Source organism: Ambystoma mexicanum, chromosome 3p (genome assembly GCF_040938575.1).
Source record: "Ambystoma mexicanum isolate Mex_15411 chromosome 3p, UKY_AmexF1_1, whole genome shotgun sequence".
NCBI classification, from domain to species: Eukaryota; Metazoa; Chordata; class Amphibia; order Caudata; family Ambystomatidae; genus Ambystoma; species Ambystoma mexicanum.
In genome coordinates, this window is record NC_090925.1 from 297,542,542 (window position 1) to 297,567,964 (window position 25,423).

Below are 25,423 nucleotides of genomic sequence, written 5' to 3' on the forward strand. Positions count from 1 at the left end.
GAAAAACGGAGTAATCACCCTTATTAATAAACATCTTCAATGCAAAGTTATATCAACGGAGTCTGATGACATAGGCAGATGGGTGTTAATCAAGCTTCTCATTCAATCTGTCGAACAGTCCATTCTAAATGCTAATGGTCCTACTAATGCTGATGCCACTTTTTGGACTCAACTAAGAAACCATATATTTAAATCTAACCCAACTAATCTTATAGTATGTGGAGATTTTAACAAGATTGTAGACCCTCTTCTTGATAAAATATCTAATGTATGTTTTAAAAACACAAATTCCCATGTACAATTCATCAATTTCGTATCTGAACTAGGGCTTATTGATGCCTGGCATTTAGTTCATCCTACAGCCCTAGAATATACTTTCTACTTTCCACCACTCAAATCTTTTTCAAGAATTGACTATGTTTCTATCTCCAAATAATCAATGACCAATTGACTGATAGATGCTACAATAGAACCAATAATTATGTCTGACCATGCCTTTGTCCATGTTCAATTATTTAATTTACATTACATGCACCGACAAAACAGGTGGAGATTTAACTCAACCGTTTTAAAAGATGGTGTATTCACTTAATTCATCCAACAGCAACACACCAACTTTTCTTTACAGAAAATCTAAGTGATGATACCTCCATCTTTAACAATTGGGACTGTGATAAAGCTGTATTAAGAGACCACAACATATCTTATGTAGCTCAAAAAAAGAAAATAAGAATCTGATGATATCTTCTAAACCAAGCTTGTCCAACCTTTTTGAATGTGGAGCTGAAGCATTAACTTTTCCTCACCCGGTGGGCCGGCGAGCCGGCGAGCCAAAAGTCAACACCCTCACCCAAAGCAGTATATTCAAAATCGATGGTGTGTGACCTTTGACAGACTAGCATCACAGGCAGTGATAGCCATGCAGTCCCAAAGATAGCTTTTGGTGTCAGGGACAGTGATCAAAGGTTAGTTTCTTGTGCTTTCTTCCAGTGTGTATGTGTTGATATTTTTCTGAAATAGTGGAGGCGACCAAGCATAGCGAGGGAGCTATAACGATCTAGGGAGGGTTTGTGGGGGTCCCCCCCAATCTTTCTTTCTCAAATATGGGGCTGAAATAGTGCATTTTACAGCAGGAAAAGTGTCCAAAAAGCCATTAGTTTACAATCAGTTCTAAAGGGAAACATGTGCATTCCATGTCACCAACAGCAGACAAGAACATTGTAGAACACAACACATTTTAATGATCCCTGTATCCACAGTGTAAGACAGCACTGTCACTGATGTAACACATTGGCATGCTGGATGTGCTCAAAATATGCCTCTGTCACAACATGTATATGCTGGTTGTTCCCAATTTAGGCGAGCATTGTCCTGTACAAAGCATGATTGATGCTGCCTGAGCATGTGCATTGTGCCCAATACATATGCCAACTTATCTCTGTAATACACATTCATTACTTCTGTGGTAATGAACGAAACATAATCCCATTCAAAAGATAAAATGTGGAAAAATTATCACCCAAAGGTGAACCCAAATGAAGACTACACCCATCTTAGTTATAGAGCAAGGTAGTAGTTTGTCCAACCCCAGAAAACTTCAGCAAAGGTTTTTCATATTGTACCTATTGTGTACGTATCATACTTGTGATACCATGCCTCCCCTTCACAACACACCAAACTACTTTGTTAGCAGTGATTTTGTCATCTAAATTAAGAAGAAAGACGGAGCGATGGACAAAATGTGCCTAGCAATGCAAGCTTTCAATTTTCCATCAAACACCAAACTAAATTAATGGAAAACATTTGAAGCAAACAGAACCAATTCAGATAGCAAGAGATGAATGCTGTCTCTTATTCTTGTAGGATGTTGTGCGACAAGAAGAGGAAGGAATAGCAGAACAGGGTCAGAAGAGGAGAATCAAAATCCATCTTTCGGCTGCAAAGAATCTTGTATTGAACAATACACCCTGTGTATCTCAGGATGATTTCAGAGAAAGCACCTTTCCACATACTATGCCTGAAGAGTCATCGGCGTGTGCCAAATATCTTGAAGGAGCACAAACAAACAGGGAACTGTTGACTGCCAAGATACTTTTCAGTCTTTTAGGCCAAATTAGTAATGAGTCATTTAGGAATGCTTTCCCATACAAAAGAACCTTACATTTAGGTGAGCAACAGTACTGAGAAAGCAAGGGTAATTCATGTGGATGCTTAGTTGGTGTGACCGCATTGTGCAGGGAGATATGGGATCACTGGGTATAACAATGTAAAATATAATCTCAAATTCCAAGAATCACTCGGGCCCATTGCAACTAATCAGGGGCATAGTGGAATTCCACAGCATAGAGAAGTTAAATGTAATGCTGAAAGCTGAAAGCACACACAGCGCAGCAGTGACCGCTCAACCCACTGAGCTATCATATTGGCTATAGTAAAATGAACAATTATTCGGTAGTGGATACAATTAAACTGGTAACTGAGATTTAACAGTAGACCAGTTAAGTTCATCTGCAGGTCTGGTGCAAAGTTTGCTGCATGTCAACCATGCACGCATCTACTTTTCAGGCTTCAGAGGTTGGCAAAATAGGGAAATCAGTGCACTCACAGGACATCCACACCCATACAAATTAATAATAAACCAGGCAATGGCCTGTACCTGCCTCTGATGCCCCCTTCCAGGGGTCACCAGAGGCAGTAACAGTGTTCCACCATTGGCCCGGTTTATTTATGTATTTGCTCAATGTTTGTCGGGTCCGTGGACCCGATTAATTTATTTATTTCCGCAATGCTGGTCGGACCCAGCATTGCAGAAATAAATTAATTAATGGGGCCCATGGACCCGACAACATTGAACAAATAAATAAATAAACCAGGCCATGGCCTGTACTGACTGACTCTGGTGCCCCCTTCCAGGGTGCACCAGAGGCAGTAACAGTCCTCCGCCACGGCCCAAAATTCGGGTCCATGGACCCGACAACATTGAAAAAATAAATAAATAAACCAGGCCATGGCCTGCACTGCCTCTGGTGCCCCCTAGAAGGCGGTACCTAGAAGCGGGCACCAGAGGCAGTAACAGTGCTCCACCACAGCCCAGTTTATTTATTTATTTGCTCAATGTTTGTCGGGTCCGTGGACCCGATTAATTTATTTATTTCCACAATGCTGGTTGGACCCAGCATTGCAGAAATAAATTCATTAATCAGGTCCTGAGACCCGACAAACATTGAAAAAATTAATAAATAAACAAGGCCATGGCCTGTACGGCCTCTGGTGCCCCGTTGCAGGAGGCACCAGAGGCAGTAACAGTGCTCCACCAAGGACAGGTTTATTTATTTATTTGCTCAATTGAACAAATAAATAAACTGGGCCGTGGCTTGTTCATTTTGGATTCCTTTGTTCAGCCTCGTGGGCCACATGAAATGGCTCGGAGGGCCGTATTCTGGACCGCGGGCCGTACGTTGGACAACCTTGTTCTAAACTATTAAACACTTAGAAGCAGAGTATATTCACACTAATACTAATCCTATTCTCACGCAAATAACCAAGATAAAAAGCCAATATAACAATCTGATTACGCAATACTCCTGTGCCATCCTCCTAAAGTATAAATCCAAAAATTACCAATTTTACAACAAATCAAGTAAATTATTAGCTTCATAGCTTAAATCTAAAAAGGATAGAGACAAAATTATGGTCATATAAGATCAAAATGGAAATAGAGTTCTTAAAGATGAGGAAATTCTACAAGCCTTCTCCAAATTTTATGATAAATTATATTCTTCAGAATCACTACCCAACAACTTTCTTGCTGCTGGCTTTCTCAGAAATATACATCGTGATTCATACAGCAACTTTAATTTCTAAACCTTAATTGAACCGATATAAGTTAATGCAATTTATCAAGTGATAAAAGATCTTAAAAATGGAAAAACCCAAGGACCAGATGGATTCCCAATAGACTTTATTATCACTTCAAAGATCTTCTGACTCCGGAACTCCATAAACTCTATTCCTCCTTCATCTCCAATGAAAAAGCTATGGACGCTTCTTCTGAAGCAATGTTAATTGTCTTTCCCAAACCAAATAAAGACCCTGAATCAGTTCAAAATTATAGACCTATTTCCCTAATCAATACTGATTGTAAAATCCTATCCAAAATCCAATCTAATAGGTCAAACCCCTTTCTCCCGAACGTAATAAAAAATGACCAGGTAGGATATGTCAATGGAAGATTATCTTCCACGAATATTAGACTTTTCACAAATGTCATCAACATAATTAAGACTTCCACTAATCCTTATTCAGCTATAGCACTTGATGCTGAGAAAGCGTTTGAAAGGGTGGCGTGGGATTTTATGTAAAAATCTCTTCAATGGCATGATATCCCTGATTCATTTATTTCAACAATGAAAACGTTATGTTCCAACCCCATAACGGCAGTTTTTGTAAATTGACATATATCCTCCTTTTTTCCTCTTAGCAGAGGAACCCACCAAGGCTGCCCACTCTTCAAAGGCAATCAGACAAAATGAAAACATCATTGGAATCCAACAGGATCCCATCCATGTAAAAACAGCTGCATATGCAGATGATGTTTTACTTCTATTACATATTAAAAACTCTTGTCTTGATCATTTACTCAGTATCATCTCGCAATTTTCCTTAGCATCCGGCTACAAACCTAATATTGAAAAATCAGAAATCCTGCCACTGAACATATATTGTACCAGGCACCACTGCTCCAATCTAGGAATTAAATGGTGTCCCACAGGGAATACATATTTGGGTATCATAATAACCTCCTCAATTAAAGATACTATAAAACAAAACACCATGAACATCCTTAAAAGTGTCAAAGATCTCACCAACTCATGGTCTCCTTTGTTTTTGTCATGGTGGGGAAGATTGGAATCCATCAAAATATCCATGGCTCCAATTGTCTTTTATTTGCTATACATGCTCCCCATCTCCCTTCCTGCAACATTCTTTAAATCCCTACATACATACATTCTTAAATTCCTTTGTGGAAAGAAGAAACAGATAATTTCAGCTTATAAACTTAAAGCCCTTAGGACAGATGGTGGAGTTGGTCTCCCTGATTTAAAAAAAATATCACATTGTGTTTGTTCTACGTCAAGCTCAACTATGGTTTGCACACACTTTGTTGATTCCACCAAATTGGCTTTTTCTTGAGAGAGCAATTGTTTCCCCTCATATCCTAGCAGATTACTCATACATCAAATGATCCACTAGATTTATAGCAAGTAGTAGTATTAACACTACCATTATTGATCTTAGAGCATATCTACTTCCATTTGTCTCTAAAACTTCACAATTTGTATCCCAATATATTTGGATAAATCCGCTAATGAAGATCAATAAAAAAAACAATATGCTGGAGACCATGGACCTCTCATGGCATCAGATTTGTGGGACAACCTTTTATTAATGGAATACCTCTTACTTTTAATGAAATGGTAATCAAATATCATATTCCCAAGACTTTCATGCGCCAATACTTCAATTTGGTCGATGCGATTGTAGGTTATTATGATGTGCTAATGCATTGTCATGATATGTATCAAGACAACAAAATGGAACATTTGCTCAATCAAAGTTTTAATGTCTCAATGTTTTACAAAATACGTATATCTGTGTCAGAGAATACAGCTCCATGGAAAAGCCAATTGGATTGGAAATCAGATTGTTCTTTGGTGGATTCTCAACTGAAATGGCCTCTAATCCGGAAAGACATTTCTAAAGTTATTGCATCAGCAAGTTTGCTCCAAACTCTATATTTCTTTCAACAAAGGGCCTTTATAACTCCATCTATTCTATTCAAAGTAGGTTCCTCACAAGATGAAAATGGTTGGTACTACCTATGTACGATAGGATCTTTTAAACATCTAATATATGACTGTATTCATGTAAAAACATTTTGGAAATCTGTATAGAATGTGTTAAAATCTATGTTTCACTTGCGACAAGAATTTTGAATTTCATTTCTATTCCTAGGAAGCAGAGCCATTAGGCCATCTATTTGTAAAAACAAGGGGTTCTTGTTTGATCTTCTTACTGCAATAGCTGTTCAAACTATTACCTCGAATTGGAAAGACCTTAAACACATGCACAGCAAAATATGGTGGAACTCTATTTGTAATATTCATAGAATGGAGAAATGAAATGCTGCATCCCCACTTCTATTAAGCAAACACAAATTGAAATGGAGGTAGTTCAGGGAATATTTACAACATACAGTACCTAGTCCTTAAACTGTAATAGCAAGTCGATAATATACCACCCCCCACCCCCGTTGTTTATGTCTGTCTGTTAGTCCTGTTTTGTCCTTAATGCTTTTAACTTTCAATAAAATATACAATATGTACCTATTAGTTTATCTTGAAAATATTGCATAAATATTTCATTTATGCATTCCGACATATCTTGTTTAATTCTGCATGCCAGACCTTTATTACATTATCAATTCATATCTTAAAAATGTGTTTTTTTTAATTTGTTTAGTTGAATATACAACTTTTCATATTATTTGTTTTTTCTTTTCTACAATAAAACAAGGATAATGATAATGCACAAGATAACAACATACAAACTAACATCAAAGAAGAAATTAAAACAACCTTACATCAAATACCAAACATCACACACTAACAAAAAACTACAAAAAGTAATAAAGAAAAATATCAACATAACACAAAAAAAGTTTTTCTCAGCACATAAATACATTAATCGTCAATAGCTTTGATGTGATCTGGTGCATTCATAAAAGGTATACACTTAAATAAAAATGAGTACATTACGCCCATCCCATGGGTAGCAATGTAACACAATATGCTACTGCATAAAAATGATAAACTATCAGATGTTTTCAAAATAGGATGGCTCGTTCTTAATTGTTCCTAAATGTATTCATTGGTAGCACAATGTCAAGAAATTGAGCTATCACTACTACAGCGACTCGCAGATTTGCAAATTGAAGATGCCATAATTGATCTCCATCCACATGTCCCTGTACAACCAGCTTTTTATCAAAACATCTGCGTCTTACATCATTTAATGCAATACAAACAATTATAAAATGCTGCAAGGTTTCTTTCTGATGGATGTATAAATAGTAACGACAGAAGTTTAACTTTGGAGTAATTAGCTTCCTTCTGCACAATATATCTCTGGTATTCCACTTGTTCAGTCTAAATCTCAGAAATGTAGTCCGAAAATGCTGAGAAGGACATTTTGCTAGATAGCTCACCAGAGTGCCATATTATTTAGGGCCAAATAGATAAATGTTGAAATCTCTGTGTTCAGAACATTTTACTAGAGTCTCAGACCAATCATGCTGAAATATCTTGACCTTTTCCCTGTCTGGATTGGTTATTAGAAGGTCTATGGTCACCGCAGCATCAGCTGCTGCATTCAGAACTTGAGTCCGCCACCTCATTGCAAAGGTTTTGTGGGAGGTCATTAAGTCCTTTGCTAATGCAGCCAAGATGGTTGATTTCTTTAAAACCGTCCAACATTTTACGAAGGAGAGCACATTGCTTCCATGTCACGTGTGAGTAAAGCAATAATGCACCCAGCTCATATCGTAATATCGCTGATGGAGTTCTGCAAGGTAAATGTAAAGGGTTTTCCAATATTTGGACTCAATGCAATCCCAAAACAAACGCTTCTGAGGAAGTGAGGCTTCCACCCCATACAAGATGATTGGTATGACTTTCATCTTGTAAAAACTTAAGGTGTGCCTTAGCGAAAATATCCCAAACCTTGCTTGTATTATTTTTGATTGGGATATTAAAGGTCATAGTTTATTTTTAATTTCACACGTGAATTGTTTATCTATTTTCTTGTGCTGAATGGTTACGCCAAGGTACTTATAATGCTCCACACTTAAGAGTTTACATTGCTGTAGTTGCCATTTGTGTATGATTTTCCTCACTGAATTCCCATTACAAACCATGATTTGTGTCTTTTGTGTATTGATGACTAAATTGTTGTCCAATGCATAGGATCCTACCTGTTCGAGCTTGTTTTGGAGACCCCTAGGAGTTTTGGACAACAATATCAGGTCATCTGCATAGAGTAAATACGGTATTCTTAGACCCCCTAATAGTGGCGGATCACCCACACAGTTCTTTATCGACATCCCAATATCCAAGATAAAGAAATTAAATAGGAAGGAGGCTAAGGCACAACCTTGCTTCAGACCTCTTCGGGTTGCTATTGTTGGGGACAATCTTCCATTAAGGCCCGTTCTTACCCGCATAGTTGTATCGGTATGTAACAATATTATCAAAGCATGTAAAGAGTGAGGACAATGATGTCTACGCAATTTAGCAAATAACAGCATCCTGTCTACCAAATCAAATGCAGCTTTAAAATCAATGAAGGCCAAGTATAACGATTGGCAACCCGCTGCTTGGTGCGCTTGCATCATGTTGAGGGCAAGAATATTTGGAATCGTGCCCAATGTGCCCCCGAAAAATGTGATTTAACATGTTATAGTTACATTTAATTGATTTTTGAATGTTCAAAGTAGCCCTGTGTGCCAATGTATCTAATAATACATATTTAAACCAAACAAAATAAAATAAATATGGGTGTGCCTTGATTATCTGACAAACAAGAAAATATGTCCCTGGGATGTGCGATGTAATCATGCACATGTGATCATATCCATTGCTGATTTTTTGGCAGCCAAGGAGTAGCAGCAGTTGTGGTCTACACTGGGGTCATACATGTAAGAAAACACGCCTTACAACAAAGGTAATTGGATTTTTCCAAAATCCATTAAGAAATCTTCAAACCGAGCTGTTGATTTGACTCCATTGCAAGTCGTATAGGATTAAATAGAACATGCCAACGTGACGCTGGTGTCTACGAGATATTTTGAAGAGGTGCACGATTGAATCGTGTGCACAGGATGCTTTCATGCTTTTCTTTTTTTAATGACGAACACAATGTGCTGATACCCTGGGTCTGCCATGGCATCATGATAAGCAGGATCAGCTTCTAGCACAGGCAAAAATTGCCATTCTTCTCATAGTATAGTGGTCCCACATGGAACCTAGTTACCACAGGATGGATGAACAACTGGGAATTTTCTTAATCTATTGTGCCTTGCACGTCCTTCAAACAGCAAACGAACAAAAGAATAATTGCTGGAACAGGGTAATTGTTGGTTCACTATTCAACAGAAATATAAAATCCTTCTATCTTTGTGTTTCCTTATAGATCAAAAAAGAAGAAACAATTAAGAAAGAACAAAATAACAGAATTGAAGAAAAATGCTGATATGACGACTGCTAATGAATGTTGCCACAAAATAATAACAAATCTTAATCATAGGAATTAAAATGATTCCATAGTAAGGGTTGCAACCTGTCCTGAAGAAGGGGACCTCATATTCTTATGTTGTTGAAACCTGTTGACACTACATGAGAATAGAGATATCTCATAACCCTAGAGATATCCTAAGTGAATTGGTTTTCTGAGAGCATTGTTCAGGATCAAATTCTCAGGAAGTGTCTGTTTCATAAAAATAATGTTTGGGGGACATAGAGGAAGGGAGAATAAAAAATAGAGTTGTCCTCCTGTTCCTAGATTTTGGATTTTATTATATTATTTTTACAATTTGCACTTTGAATTGGTGTTTGATATGAAAATCACATTTTGGCTAAATATTGACACATCACCATGAGGATTAGTTTCTTCTTTACTATCCACTTTCATAGATATGGTGCACATCACCTCCTGCTAGGGGCAATCATCATATCTTTACAGGGTGAGTTTTGCTTTTTCTATAGGGCAAGAGTGATTGATACACAAGTCATTGAAAGTGATACTGTCATGTTTTATAGTTAACCACCACAGATAAACAGCATAATGGGTCTCATTATTAGTTTGGCAGTACACAGTAAAAGTGGCGGTAACAGAGTTACTGCCACTTTTACTAAACTGCTGAATTAGAGGTTGATGCTAATTCTGTATGCAGAATTAGCCCCAGCGGAATTACTGCCAACATCAGGCAGAATTAGCGTGAGTGCTAATTCCGCTAGCATAATTAGCACCAATATGTCAAATTGTTTTACAGCGCATCAGAAGTTGAAATACCACCAAAAATCAGCTGTTATTCTCCCAAAAACACAGTGATTACTGCAACCTAAACGGTGGGGGTAAATGCACACAGGTCATGAAAAACAAGTCACAGCTGCACCCAATTCACTCTGATGAACTACATATGGCCTGCAGTTTTACCCAACCCACTTTAAAAGACCATGCTGCCATCAGCCGTCGCTAACTGAGACATGCCTGTGCCACATTGTCTTGCCAGTGGCACCTACCAGCACACTGTGGGCATGCTGCATGACATGTTCCATTCCACTTGTTAACTTGTGCTCATGCAGGTGCGGGAGGCATTCCTGTGGCAAGCATCCCGGCACATCTCCCTGTACATCACCCTGGCACAGATAAATGCCACAAAGGTACACGTGTACGCGCCACCCCACATGTCTAACATCATTGCTGTACTTGACTGCATCCTTGTGGCATAGTTTTCCCACCTGACATGCAAAGAGGCATACTGCAACAGGAAGCAGTTCCACTCTATGAATGGGCTGGTAAAGTGCTACGCTGACCTGACAAAAACACACTGCTGCGCATGCTTCCCTTGACCCACCCACAATGCCATGGTCCTCCGTAACAGCACCCTATCTGTGCATATTGCCAGCCACTGAAGGCATCGGACAAGGATGCTGGGTGAGTAGAAGTGCCTTCACACGACACAATCTTGCAGCTCTAGTTGTTTGCCATGTGAAGGGGGGACGTGGAACATGCAGGACCTGCCCTCTCAAGCTGCATATGGCAACCACCAATCCACTGGACTAGGCACAGCAGAACTATGCAGTAGCATGACAGAAATGCATATTGCCTCAACAAGTGATTGCTGCACAAACAGATGTCTACAGGAACCAGAATGTATAGGGCACATATACCTACAGAGCCAATGCAACAGTCCAGCACTGCACAATGACAATACAACACTGCCAGACACGGATGTCGTGTACACAGCAAACCAATCAATTGTGGCAGAATCGAACACACCACCCATCAGGACACTACTTGACTGCACAGCAAGTCACAGGTGAAAACACAGACAGCATGCACATTTGAGATCCTATCACAGGCCATGTCTGGTACAACTTGTGAGGCGTGTGCACACTGTATCTCTAAGTGACAATGCACATGTACCCCTGTATTATTTCACACATCATTGAATTACTGTGAATGTAAACAATGTTGCACAAATGCTACATAGCTTCCGCAAGAGAGGGTCCTTCAGCAAGACATGTAACATGGTATGCATCCTCAGTGCACTGTGACTGGCCTATGTGTCATACGATCTTGCATGTGACTCTGGTTAGCCCCAGCTCCCATGGCTGATGACACCTCTGTGGAATCCACAAACCCCGCAAGGGATGGCCTACAGTGAGGTACACGTCTGGACCAGGTTCTGCATTGAGCAGACCTTTGACATCCGGAAGGCAAGCTTCCGGTGCCTGGACCATACTGGAGGGGCCTTGATGTACGGACCAGAGGAGGTGGCCCAGATATCTGTTGCTTGTGCCATGCTGCACAACATATGTCTCAGGCGAAATGTCCCCCTTCTCCCTGATTTGGACATCCCACCCACAGAAGACAATGATGCACTGTCCACAGATGCAGTGGTGCCACACATTGAGTGTGAGGAAGCCAGGGACGGGCGTCTGGTGCGACAAGAACCAATAGAACATTTCTCCCAGACACATTTCTTTTCACATACATCACATTTAAGTAGATATGCATATTTTGAAGAAATCACTTTGACACAAAATGTAATGTCCTCACATTTGTTCTAGTGGACAGACTTTTTAAATCAACTGTGGTGAGCACCCATCCCCAACACCAATTGCCAGCCACCACCCCAATCCCCAACAGTCATTGCAACCCACCTCCTTTGCGCACAGTGAAACAGTGTCATGTCCCTTTTGTGGACTCTTGCCCTTGCCAGCCTGCACAAGCGCTATATGGGCCAGATTGCACAATGAGCACCACCTTGGGGTTGCAGGCAATGACGACACCGTGGGTGTGACAGAGGGGGCTCAGAGTCCTGACCCGTTCTGCTGCATTGTAAGGAACATGCTTGCATGTATTGATTCAGCAAAGACCGTCAGGTCCATTGTGTGCGCCCTCATCCTCTGCACAAATAATGTAATGGCAGCAGGTGCGGATCGGGGTTGAAATCCTGAGATAGAAAGGTTTGAGAGAGAAAAGACTGAAGATTATTTTTCTGAAATAACCTTTGTTTTTTTTCTCCCCTGCACATTTCTGACATTTGGCCCCTGAATTTTGAACCCCGCCCCGCCTCCACGCACACACATACCCCCATCCCCACCCCCTACTTATCTTGCTGCGACTCGCTGTGTCCCTGTGATGCCTGTTCCCTTTCACGTCCGTGATCAGGTACCGGCGCTGCAGGTTCCTTTTTTTAATGGATTTTTGCGATCAGCTGCAGAGGGCACCCCTACTCACAATATAGTGAGCAAGCATGTGGGAGACAACCCCACAGCCCTCCTTTTTTTGGGGCTTTTTGGGTTCGGCTGCGAGGTACACACCAGCAACTCCCGATCACAATATAGTGAGCAAGGGTGCAGGGGACACCCCTGCAGCCCTTAGCACTTCATGCGTGATCTGGTCAAAATTTTTGACTGTTCCAAATTTTCGAACGCCCGAAATTCAGCCAAATCATCCATTAAGTCTAATAATCTCAAACATTTTGGATAATTCCAGCAGTTGCAACTAACTCGACCCCATACAGGACCATCACTGTGACCTTCAATCAATAGATCTTCTCCAATGGAAATAACAAAAAAGCACACGCTGCGTTGTAGGACTTTCATAAGTAAAATGCATGCCAATATCATTTTCGTCATATTCCTTTTTTGTTTTTCTAATCACATTTTATTAGTGAACAATAAGCTATATCAGTTCATCCAACTCCTTAATCCTTACATTATTTATCATCCATATATGTTTGTTGGTTTCTTTCTTATGAAAAACAGGCATGATCCTTGATTTATCTGCATTAATGACCAATCTATTCTCGTTTAAGAAAACCGCCACTCCATCCAACCTGTGTGAAATCAAGGAGGATTAGATTCTTCACTTAGTCGATACAAGTTGCCCTCTCCATATCTCATATTCACTCCACAAGGCAGACAGATACAGATTGAATAGGGTCGGCACAAGAACACAGCCCTGACACAGGCCCCTTCCAACCTGCATCACATCTGATACTTGTCCCTCTGAGTCTAAACAAATGTTTATATTGTTCTTCATGTGGAGTAACAGCAACTTTGAAACACAATTTACTTGACGTATTAGCACCTTATAAATGCACAATAAATAAATAAAACATGTTCAACAACCACATATCTATCCCCCACATCTTCAACTTTTCCCACAGCCGTCCCGTATCCACCTTATCAAATGCGGACGACAGATCTAGGCTTGCCACAAAAATAGACCGACCCATGCCCCTTTCAGCATGAACTATATATGCTGGAAGAGAAAAGCCTCTTACTGGTGTACCTATCCCTTTTCTATAACTGGTTTGCAAAATGTCTGGCCTGCTCCCATTCCCTGCCCACCGTGTTACATCTTTCAATAGAAACCTTGATAAGATCTTCGTTGAGGTATCTTCTGGTCTTTTTACAATGCACGCTACTTGTAGATATAGGCTGTGCAGGATATCCGCCCATAATTCACTGTTCTCTTTAAACAGGGAATTCAATATCACATCTTGACCAAATTATCTGCTTTTATTCAAATTTCCAGTAGCCCTTAATATATCATCCCTATCAAATATATTATCCCATTGTATGATACATCTATTCTCATCACACAATAGGTTAATATCTACCTCCTTACTCCCATACAATGCAGAAAAATATTCCATCCAAACAGCACCCCTTACAAAATTAGATTGAATACTGTTTTGCCTTTTCCCACCATTATTAAGCTTCCACGAAATTGCTCTTGCTTCCTTGCTAACAATATCAGCCAAAAGATCTTGGTTCTCAGTAATGTATGCTTGTAGTTTATAAAACTTGAGTCAGTTCTTATGTTGTTGGCAAATTCGTCTAATCTCCTCTTTCTTCTCCATGACACTCAGTGAAAGATTTTGTCTGACCATTCAAATTCCTGCATGCATTAATCTCTTCCTATAATTAATAAAACTATTGACTCACCTATCCAAATTAATTCAAAGCAATTTCTGGTTCCACTTAGCTTCCAAACATATATTCAACTCCCCATTTTTTAAGGCGGGGAAAAGCAAACCACTCATATGCTTCCTTTCTTACACCAAACCCTTGTACCAACGCCTAGCAATATGCCTATTCATTTTCTCAACATTTCCACAAAATTGTGATAGCCTATTACCTGTGAAATGAACAGCTGCATTAATGCAGGTAGACCATTAACCCCTTCTACACCCATATATTCCACTAATCTCCACAGTTAGCCAGGTGTGATCACTAAGTGTGGTTTCCTCCACCTCAAAAGGGAGAATATCTTTCTTATCCACATTACGAACAAAAATATAAGTGGTAGTGGAGGTCAAAATCGGTGCACTCTATGTGGCCTGTATTATATTATCATGTTCAAGAAGACCATTGAGCTTCAGAAAGCCCCACCTCGCCAAAAAACCCACCCGTATCAAACCTCCATTCTTGTTCTTAGACATGATCCCTTGCTCTAAATTAATGCCACTGTCACTTCTATTCTCCAAAACATGTAATATAGAATGTGCAGTCTTTTTGAATAAGATCAGGTAACAGGAGAGGAATCAAACGGAGTAAGCATACACACATATGGTATCAGGTAATAAAATCATGTCAAAAATCTTGCCAGTAAAATGCTGTGGTTTGACCTGGTAAAGGTGTACCCCATTATACCATTTAATGGGTCTGGATTTGTGGGGGTGTCCCCCGCATCCTTTACATGATTGTGGCAGCAAAACCACAGCATTTTTGCCACAAAATCTTTTATTCACGGCCATTTTTGCTGCGATTATAAGACATGGAAACAAGCATATTGGGGGAGGAGTAGGGCCCATCTCTTAAATCTATGCCAGCCCTCTCTCCAGCCATATCTCCCCCCCCCCAAACTAACTCCCATCTAAAACTACTGCACCACTGGGTGGCGGAATGCTTGGGAGGCGCGGGGGGGCAGTGTGTTCCGGTTCAAAGCAAGCAGACACTTTTTTCCTGATGGTGTATTTACGGGGTTTATCGGATTCAATTGAAAGTCAGAAAGCCTACTCTTCTGCTGTGATTTGTCTTCTAATCTTGGGGATCCATTAGGGCTTCAGCATGACCAGTTTCCCAGGAGGTGTTCTAATGGGATGGAAGAAATTCTTAACTCTTCCCGGTTCCTCCGAAAAGACATCAGTGAATTGCATCAGTAAATCCGAAAGGTCAGTATGTTGATCCCTACTAAGATAACCTGGAATTAAGTTATGCTTTTTCCCTTCCTCCACCAGGAGCTTAGCTATTGTAATGATGTGCTGTTCTACTGGGTCAGCTCTCCAGGGTTTCAACAGTGTGATGTGATAATTTGGGATTTATTTGTCTTCGGTCAGGCTGTAAAATCAGATAGTGAAGGGGACCTTTGCATTGATGGATCTTCTAGGGTCCATACCATCTCAACACCATAACACTAAAACCTGGTTGTCAAGAGAAAAGGATCGAGCAATCAACCTTTGGTTATAGTGTTCTTTTTGGTGTTCCTGAGCTTTGGTTATGTGAGGGTTGACAATCTCTCTCACTGCTTTCATGTGGGACCTGAGTTTGGCAACATCCTTGAATATTGTTAAATGAGCCTCTTCTTTCTCTCTTCTGAAGTTTCTCAAAGCAATCCCTTGGTCCACAGTATCCTTAGGTCCCATTTATTTTCATCAGTCCTAAGGATACGTTTTAAGGTCTTGCTACATTACACTTCCCATAGTTTCCATAGTGTTTTAATGTTAAGCATTTCTTTAATTGCCAGCATAAGACGAGACATACAAGTTTTGCCTTGAATGGTAAGGATTTATTTAGGAAATCCCACCCTACACAGAAAGAAAATTAGGTGTTTCAGAATATCCTGGGTGGTGTTGTTTCTTGTGGGGAAAATCTCAGGGTATCTGGTAGTATAATCACGGATTATTAGAATGTATTTGTTCCTTGTTTGAAAGCGGAAGTGGTCCCACAATGTCCATCACAGTGGCAAGATAGTTGAAAGACTAGGTGAGGTGAACTATTCAGTAGACCCTGGAAGCTTGTTAGGGAGAATTCTCATTCTATGGCTAATTTCCCTCACCTAGTGAGCAGCTTTGCTGGATTTCTGGAGTAATTTTTTCCACTTGGTAAGAGTGTGAGCCTTTTTTCTCCCACTCTTACATGTGTTTTGCCATGTGTATTTCTACTATTTTTGTGATCTTGGGCTCTGGAGCACACCACTCCATGAGTCCCACTTTTTGTGTGTGTTACACAGCACCTTCAGTGCAGTGACAAAGGGTTGTCTTCTAGACTTCCCACTGACTCAATTTTTCTGGGGCTGACTACTGCCCCCAGAAACATGTAAAGTTGCCATTAACTTTATGTTGTCATTTAAAACTACAGACCCAGTACACCTCATCTTACAAGGAGTACTGGAAAAGGTTAATTACTATCCTTTTTTGTCTGTACCTCTCTGAGCTTTGTTTTGCTCTTTTAACATTTAGACTTGGCTGGTGGCAGTGGTCTCGACCCTAACTTTTCTACTGTGCTTATATTATATAAACGTGGTACTGTTCCAGGCTATTATATTAGCCTCGAACATAAACCTGCTTGACCAAATACTCTTTCTTTTGGCTCCGGTCGCGTTTATTCGCCATTTCTTTTTGTTAAAGTCCTTCTTGTGTTTTACTTTGCGCGGCAAACAGGTTTGCCTTCTGTGTTCACCGTCATTTGGCGGGCTTCTGCGAAGAAGCCCTCCTCTTGGTGCCTGGGTGTCTAGGTGGGCTGAATGTGAGGGAAGGGTGTAGTCACCACCTGCACAGGGTATCCTTGGAAACCCAAGTCGCACTTTGTGTCCATTGGCTGGAGGGGTTGTCCGGGCTGGACAACACCTCTCCTGTGTGATTGACAGCCAGGCTGTGTGAAAGGGGAATTTTCGCATAAAAGGCAGGACTCAAGAGCTGGAAGTCAGAGTCGCCACTGGAACTGCAAGGAACCGAAGAGAAGCCGAGAAGAAGACGGCTGCTGCAACCCCGAGTCCCGGTGAAGCACTGCTACAGTCCTGAGCTATCTACCCTTCAACGACCAGAGAAGATCCAGTCTGGAGTCTTCTTCCCTTGAGCCTGGTGGGGTCAACCAGCTCATCTTTCACAGCCAGAGGATCCTCTTCGTGGTCGAAATCGCTGCACACTGCTGTAGTGGTCAGGATAGCCATCTGAAGAGCCTTTCCTGTTTTAAAGGAGCGCACCTTTTATTCACTGTCGCTGCTGCTGGCCTCATCCCTGGGTAGTGCAGATCACTCCAGACGTCCTCCTTCTTGTCCCAATGAATGAAGCACCAGAACCCTGAGTCTGCAGGAAACTACCAGGAACAACTGCTGTGGCACCAGCTTCTTCAAAGAATAAGGTACTGTGTCCAACTTCGAGGAACTTGGGTGAACCCCTTTTCTCCTCATCCATGGCTTGTCCTTATCTTCCTTCCCTCTTATAACTTTTGCTTCCTCTTTTGACAATATCCAAGTACTCCTGGCAACCTTGAATCGTGAACTGTCTGACTGTGTGATCTTCGACAACAGGAACCCTGTTCCACTTGACACTGTCGCAGGCCTATTGACTTTTATCTTATTGTTAGAAAGTGTTCTCTGATTCTGTCTGCCTTGACAAAAGTATTGCCTATGATTTGTGTCCCCAACTCTCTTGTGTTAACTCAGGTGCTAAGTGTGTTTTAGCTCCGGCAACATTTCTTCCCACGGGTACGCGTATCTTTAGTAAGACCGAACTGTCATTACTGTCAAAAAATGATCGCATATGTGTTCCCGGTAACGTCTTTGTTTCATAACACCGGCCTGTCAAGTCCTAAGGTTCTTACCTTGAGTTGTTCTGCACAAGGGGAATTGGTTGTGTGTAGTGTATTTGAAGTGTGGTTTTAATTTAATAGAAGTGAAGTGTTTTGCAAACAGATGGTTTAAAATAAATGTAATTTTACTTTTTAACCAAAAACATTGATTCAGTGTTTGCTTGAGTCACTGTAATTTTAGTCCTATGTGTAATCTCTACTACTGCTCATTTGCTCTTGAGATAAGTCTGGCTGCTCCACTACTGCTACCACTCTAACTGTGTAGTACGGGTTTATACCAAAGGTGAAATTGTACTACCACCTGTAGTCTTAATCTTGTGTAGTGGTCCCTAAGGGAACTGCCCAGGATTCTACCTAACAAAGCTTTAACCAGTCTCCTAAAGTGTTCTATATAAATAGATTGAAGGCTTTCATCCCAAGAGTTGATATGGGAGCCTTACTTCTGGCTTTAGTAAGGGAGAAAGAAGAATCTGCCTGTCTCTCTGATCTGCAAGAACAAAGGGAGGTGCAAGACAACTTGCCCCCTTATCTTCTCTAACTCCAGGGCTGACACCTTGGTGTCAGCATGACATAGACACTGGGGGTGGTGTGCCTACCAAATGTATGAGTTACAATATGTCATACAAGGTGAGATCGCACATTCAGTGAGGTTACTAAGATGTTGGATCTAAGGGTGATAGAGTCATAACAGTCCAGTGTTTCTGGTACCATCGATAGGGGCGACAGATTTGAGTTTGTGTGTGGACTATAGGGCTCTTAATGCAGTCACCAAGACAGATGGTCACCCCCTTCGATGAACTGATGAGTTAATGGACAAACCGGGTAATGCGAAGTAGCTCTGTACTTGAGCCCTTACTGCAGGGTATTGGCCGATATCCCTGACAGAACAAATGCATCTGCCACTTCCAAAGGTTGGTTACCCTTGTCTTGAATGGGTTAGATGATTTGTGCATGGGATATCTTGATGATATTGCAGTTTTCAACCCTACTTGCAAAGAACATTCCAAACACCTAGGGATTGTGTTAAAGGCTCTTCAGCAGGCCCACTTGACCATAAAGGCAACCATATGCCAGATTGGTCAAGGTTCAGTGACCTACCTTGGGCATGAAGTTGGTAGGGGCAAAATTCAACTGCCACCCTTTAAAGTATAATCGGTAAAAGACTGGGAATCCCCAAAACCAATCCCAGGTGAGAGGTTTTCTAGGCCACACTGGGTATTGCAGAAATTTCATGGCAGATTATGGAAACATAACTGCCCCTTTGACTGCCCTCACCACTCCAAAGAAACCCAAGTTGACTTGGTCAGTTGATTGTGACAAGACCTTTCAGGGCTTAAATGATTCCCTTTTCCAGGCCCCTGTTTGCAAGGCACCTGACTACCATAGACCCTTTATTTTACACACTGTTGCCTCTGACACTGGAATAGGAGTAGTTCTATCTCAGTTAGATGCAAAGGGAGGGCACACTCCATATGTTTTTTCCAGATGTCAGTTTAAGGGAGTTAAGGCGGTCCACACTAAAAAAATAACTGTTTTGCCATTATGTGGGCCCTTAGGAAGCTGAGACCCTACCTATTTGGCATTCACTTCACTAAACAAACCATAAATCCATAAAAAGGCTGATGAACATGGAGGGAGTGTCACAAATTGGATTCTGCCTCGCAGAAGTACAAGGAATAAGTAGGGTGAAAAGGACCCTCTCAGCCCTCACACTTTTACAAACCAAAACACAATACAATCATAACGGTAAAACAGGTACAATCAAGAGATATACCACCTTTGCCTTTTGTGGTAACTCTGGCCGAGGGAAGGCGTTATTCTTAAGATGGGTGTGAAGGAGGAGGGGGAAAAGGGACACAGGGACTAGGCAAGTGCTAAGGGAAGGCTAGGAGGGAATTGCCATGGAATTGCATGGGATGCAGGTGGTGAGAGTCGACATGCTATGTGCAAGGAGGGAGAATAGATTGGAATGGGGGCCTGGTGCCCTGTAGAACTGAGAGGTTACCAGGTAGCCAGTCATTGCGGCAGATGGGGGTGTTAGCAGGGGAGGGGAGAGGGAAGGAAGAAGAGAAAAGGAGGGTCTTGAGGAGCTTAAGGAGATCCAGCTTAAGCCTGAGAGGGGCAGGGAGACCATTACAGAGCTAGGCACCTGCAGAGGAGAGGGATCTACCTCCCAATCTCTGCTTAGCGAAGTATCTAGCCTGCAGAGAGGTGGATCTAGAAGACTGAAAGTCACTAGCAGGGAGATATTTAGGGAGAGAGAATTGGATATAGCAGGCTCCCAGGCCCCAAAAAAGACTTGTGGATGATGCAGAGGGTCTTGAATTTGATCGTAGCAGCACCTGGGAGCCAGTGGAGAGATTTTAGGCTGCAATGGTGCGGTCCCTGGGCTTGAGGCCAAGGATAAGTCTTGCAGTTGTATTCTGGATTAGTTGAAGTGGGCAAAGTGAGGATAAAGGAAGATTGAGGAAGAAGAGGCTGTTGCAGTAGTCCAGCCTAGAGAGCACCAGAGCTCTGGAGACATTAAGATTCTGGGGAAGGTGAGGAATGGAAGAATGACTCTGAGGAGGTGCAGTTCATAGAGGGCCTTCTTGGCAAGGTCCGCAATTTGAGGAGAGAACGAGAGACAGGAGTCAAAGATGACACCAAGGATTTTTGCCTGACAAGAGGGTGACTGGGGGACCCAGAGAGGTTGGCAAAAGGGTAGCAGGGAAGGAAGGAGCAGGGGTCCCAATGAGTAGGATCTCAGTCTTATTGGCATTAAAGAAGAGATCATTGGCAACACATCATACCTAAATAGCAGTCAGACAATCAGGGCTGAGAGAGGATGAAGAGGAAGCAGTAGAGAGAAGCTTAAAGGAGAGCTGCATGTCATCTGCATAACACTGGAAGTGAGGACAAAAGGAGGAGATCAGATGGGCCAGAGGGCGAGGTAGATTTTGAAGAGCCACAGCGAGAGGATAGAGCCTTGAGTGATGCCACCGTTGGCGAGTGTGATAGGGGAGAGAAAAGGATCCAGTTGAACCTGGGAGGGATGGTCAGAGAGGAAAGAAGTCAAACAGTCAGGTGCCTGGCCTGTGATGCCAAGGGTGTCACAGAGGTGATTAGTCAGGGTGGCATGATTGACCGTGTCAAAGACAGAGGAAAGATCAAGAAGGATAAGAATGGATGGATAGTTGGAATTGTGATTTGAGAGCAAGTCTTCCTGGGTGTTCAGTAGAGCAGTTACAGTGCCTCTGGCTGCTCTGAAGCCAGACTGGTGACACAACATCTGCACGTAGAATGAAAAGAGATTACCATACAATAGCCTGCCCCAATGGAAAGAACAAAGAATTTGCAACAGACTGGAGAAAGTAGCACTTTCATTATAATTCCAGGAGTGGTAGGTAGGGTACTACCATAAAAAGGATATTATTATTATGTATTTCATGTGTTATAGTTTAAACATAAAACTTTACAAAAATACTATAAATATCATGAATATCATAATTAACATCAGATTCATACAATCAAATACATAATAATAGATTAGACAGATTAAACTAATCGAGCAGCTCAGACAGGTTAATGAGCCTCCAGAAGCGAAGCCAGTAAAAACCATAAAAACAATATAATTTCAATTAATTTTTCTTCATTTAATTTAATTTAATTTAATTTCATTCAATTGATTTCATGTCAGATTGGATCTGACAGGGACTATAGCATTTGCTGTTCATTCCTTGGCCTCATTATCATGTGTTGGAGTTAATAGCTTAGCCACAGCCCCCTGTTGTTGGTGTTAATGCAGCACTTCCAGAAAAGGGGATCCTGTATAGGCTGTAGATTGTGCACGTATTTGCCCAAATGGCTCATGTGTACAGTATCCATATTTGGGCATTCTGTCATAAGATGTTTGACTGATTCCTTGTTTGTTTTATTACAGAATATATGACAAAATCAGTCCTGTTTGCTCAGTGACAGAGAAGGACCTAAGACATTCGAGACGGCAGGTGATTTGCATCCAGAAGAAGGACAAATCTCTGCAGGTCTATGGAGGGGCAAAAAGGATATTGGGTTGAATACAAGAGTGATTGTGACCTAACCGGTCTCTCAGGTCCAAGTGGACCGTGGGGGCAGTGCAGTGTCAACAGTACCTGGATTCAATTCTTGGTGGGCTGACACATCAGACAAAGTGTTGAACGATGATGCAAGCTGATCAGGCTCAGTTCAGCCACATAGGATTGTGGTGGCCATTGTAGCAAGCAAGCGTAGAGGAGGGGGTGAATGCGGGTGCTCTGTGTGGTTGAACTGGTCAGGTCAAGTTATTCAGGTTTCAGTGGACCTATGAATGCTTCATAGCTGGCCGGCTGAGTCAGGTTTTAACCTCTGATAGAGGTCGGCGGGTGGCACTCCAGCATCGGCGGGCAATGGTATTCAAAGTGGTGATCAAGGGTGCATCGATGTGCGATCAATGAGGCAGAGAGAGCTGTGGTTGTAACCCTGGTTAGAGTCGATGGGTGACCCCCCAGAGATTTGGTACATGTTCTGGCATTGAGCAGACACTTCCAGATTAAAAATTGACAATCATCTTTAGGACACAATGCAGTGTCAAGCTTTTTTAGTTGCAGTGCAATGGTTGGGCAGGTTGGAGGAACGTAGACACCAGCACCAGCGCATTCCCTATTGTTCAGGATGCAGGGAATACATAGCAAATGGTTTGGTGTGATAGAACAGAGAGCTTTGCATGGTATGGCCCTCTGTTTGCTGTGAGGCCTTCGCAAAGGACACAAGGACAGGATGCTCCAGTTCACGGTCCGCTCTTCTGGCACAGAAGATCCATTGCCGAGTGATTGGTCTTGGTGCACAACACTGGTCACTTCTGATGTTCCCTGGGAGTGATTAGGGGACAGATCTTCCTTATGTGTTGGACAACTCCTTCTTTACCTCAGGCTGAGGGCTTTGGACAGTGAAACGGTCCCAAAGGAAGTCAAGGTGAGAATGTTCAGAACATCTCTTTGGCCTTAACTTATCTTTGAGGAAGTGAGCGAATTCTGGCACAAGGCACAAATCCTCAGGTTATTGGTCTAATTAGTGGACCAATCCTTGCTCCTGCTTGAGTGGGCTTTGCACTGTTGATGTCATAGCCAAAGTTCTTTGCTGCAGATGAAGTGGAGGTTACAGGAAAGGGAAACAGAGACAGCAAGAAACAAGATGGTGGAAGGATTCTTCCAGTGTCCATGGCACTCATGCCTCTCCTACTCCTGCCCCCTTCCCTCCTACACACAACACAGACATTTAGACATGCAGCACTCAGGAATGAGGCTACTACTCCTGAATCAGTGTGCTCCTTGGACACCTGGGCCCAGGACAGCTGCCAGATGTGTTTCTTTCTCTGGGGGAGGAGGTTACCGGCCCTCACAAAGAGTATCAATGAGACGCTGGCTCCTTGCAGTTTCTGTCCTGATGTGGGTCAGTATCAACCAGTTTGACCTGAATACACGTTCCCTTCCATGCATTCATACACACTTTTATGACTTTATTCGACAACCAAGTCATAATAGCACACATAAATTCACATATCATTATACATAAATCAAGATAAAACGGACAGTGTGGTTCTGTTATCTTTGACACCCAAGGAGCGTCCTCAAGCAGCTGGATATTTTCACTCCTTTTTGCAAAAGGAACGGTCTGGTCTTAAACGTCACAAAGAAAAAAGCCATGATTTTTAATACTAACAGCAAGAGAAAGTGAAAGGGATTAAATCGGGGTCTGAATGAAAGGGGTGATTGAACACGTTGCTAGATACAACTATTTTGGGATAAGAGTAATGGCAACTTGTGGCTGGGAGAGGCAGCTTGAGAAGGCCAGGCTAACACTAGTGAGCTACAGTTGGGCACTTGACAGGTTCACTACAGAGCACGGAAACAGGTCTGTGCGCATTTCCCTTAATGCATATACTGCTCAGGCATGTCAAGCAGCAATATACGGAGCAGAGCTGTGGGGGCAGACAAACACGCACACACTGCAGTTGTCAAAAATAAGAATTTGAAGAGGTTACTAGGAGTGCCCATCTGCTCCCTGAGCTTGGCGTTGTGTCTTGAGATGGGTATGCAGGGAATGGCGTCTGCCTGCCAATGGAATCCAGCCTTTTATTGAGTCCGGCTGTGGTCTAACACAAAGTTAGTAATATGCAGAGAAGCACTGCAGGATGTGCTATCCCAGAACGAAGGCATGAATTTGAAGTGGGCAGTTCATGTAAAGAGGAGTCTGATAGATCTGTGCTTGGGTGGCTATTGGTCCGATCCTCATGAGATTACCACACACTGCAAAGTTAGAGTCAAAGTTTCAATGTTGGCTTGGATGCAGCGGCGCACTTTGGCTAAAGCTATAATTTCTGAGTCCCTAGCACACTATCTTACAATCATGATGGAGGAGGGGTTTAAGCCTTACCTAGATGTGATCAGCTCTAAGCTTGAAGGGTCCCTGTATGTGGAATTTCAATTTGGGATGCTGCCCGCTGCAGAGTTGATGCATAGATGGGACGCTGAAGCATCATCTATCTGTATCCTATGTAGGGGGCACAGAGGCCTTGAAGCACATGATTTTGTTGTGTCCTGTGACATTGCCCCTTAGGAGGCATTTTCTAAATCCACACTTTCGGAGGCATAGATCTAGATGCACACAAGGGGCATTGGCAGTATGCCTAAATGCAGCCGATACAGCAGTACGTGCCACAAGCCATTATTTGAAGTGGGTTTGGAGGATAATTATGAGTAAACCTCAAGGTCAATGATGCACATCAATTTCAACACTTCTGTTTGTATACTGTTTATATGTGGATTATTTTATCATACATTTTATCTTGTTATATGTGAAATGATGATATGGGAACTTTCGTGTGCTTTTATGACTTGTTTGTTGAAGAAAGCTTATGTATGTATGCATTCCCTTCCGCAGCAGAGCTGACTCACATGAACTGACACATGCGCGTTATCAATTGGGATGTGGTGGTCAAGTAGCGCCATACATTGTGTCTAAACTCAGGCATAGCTTATTCTTAGACATAACTTTGCCACAAGCATGGTGTAATCATGATCATGTAGTTTGGTTACAGGGTGGGCATATCTTAAATGTTGCCCCTGTGCTGCACTGACTTGGCTGTCACTGCGGTGGTTGAGTTTGCATCTTGTGACTTTGAAACTGTTCTGCTCCACTGTTCTGGATCTAGCTGATGATGCAGCAGGGAACAACACATTATCCATTTGGCATGG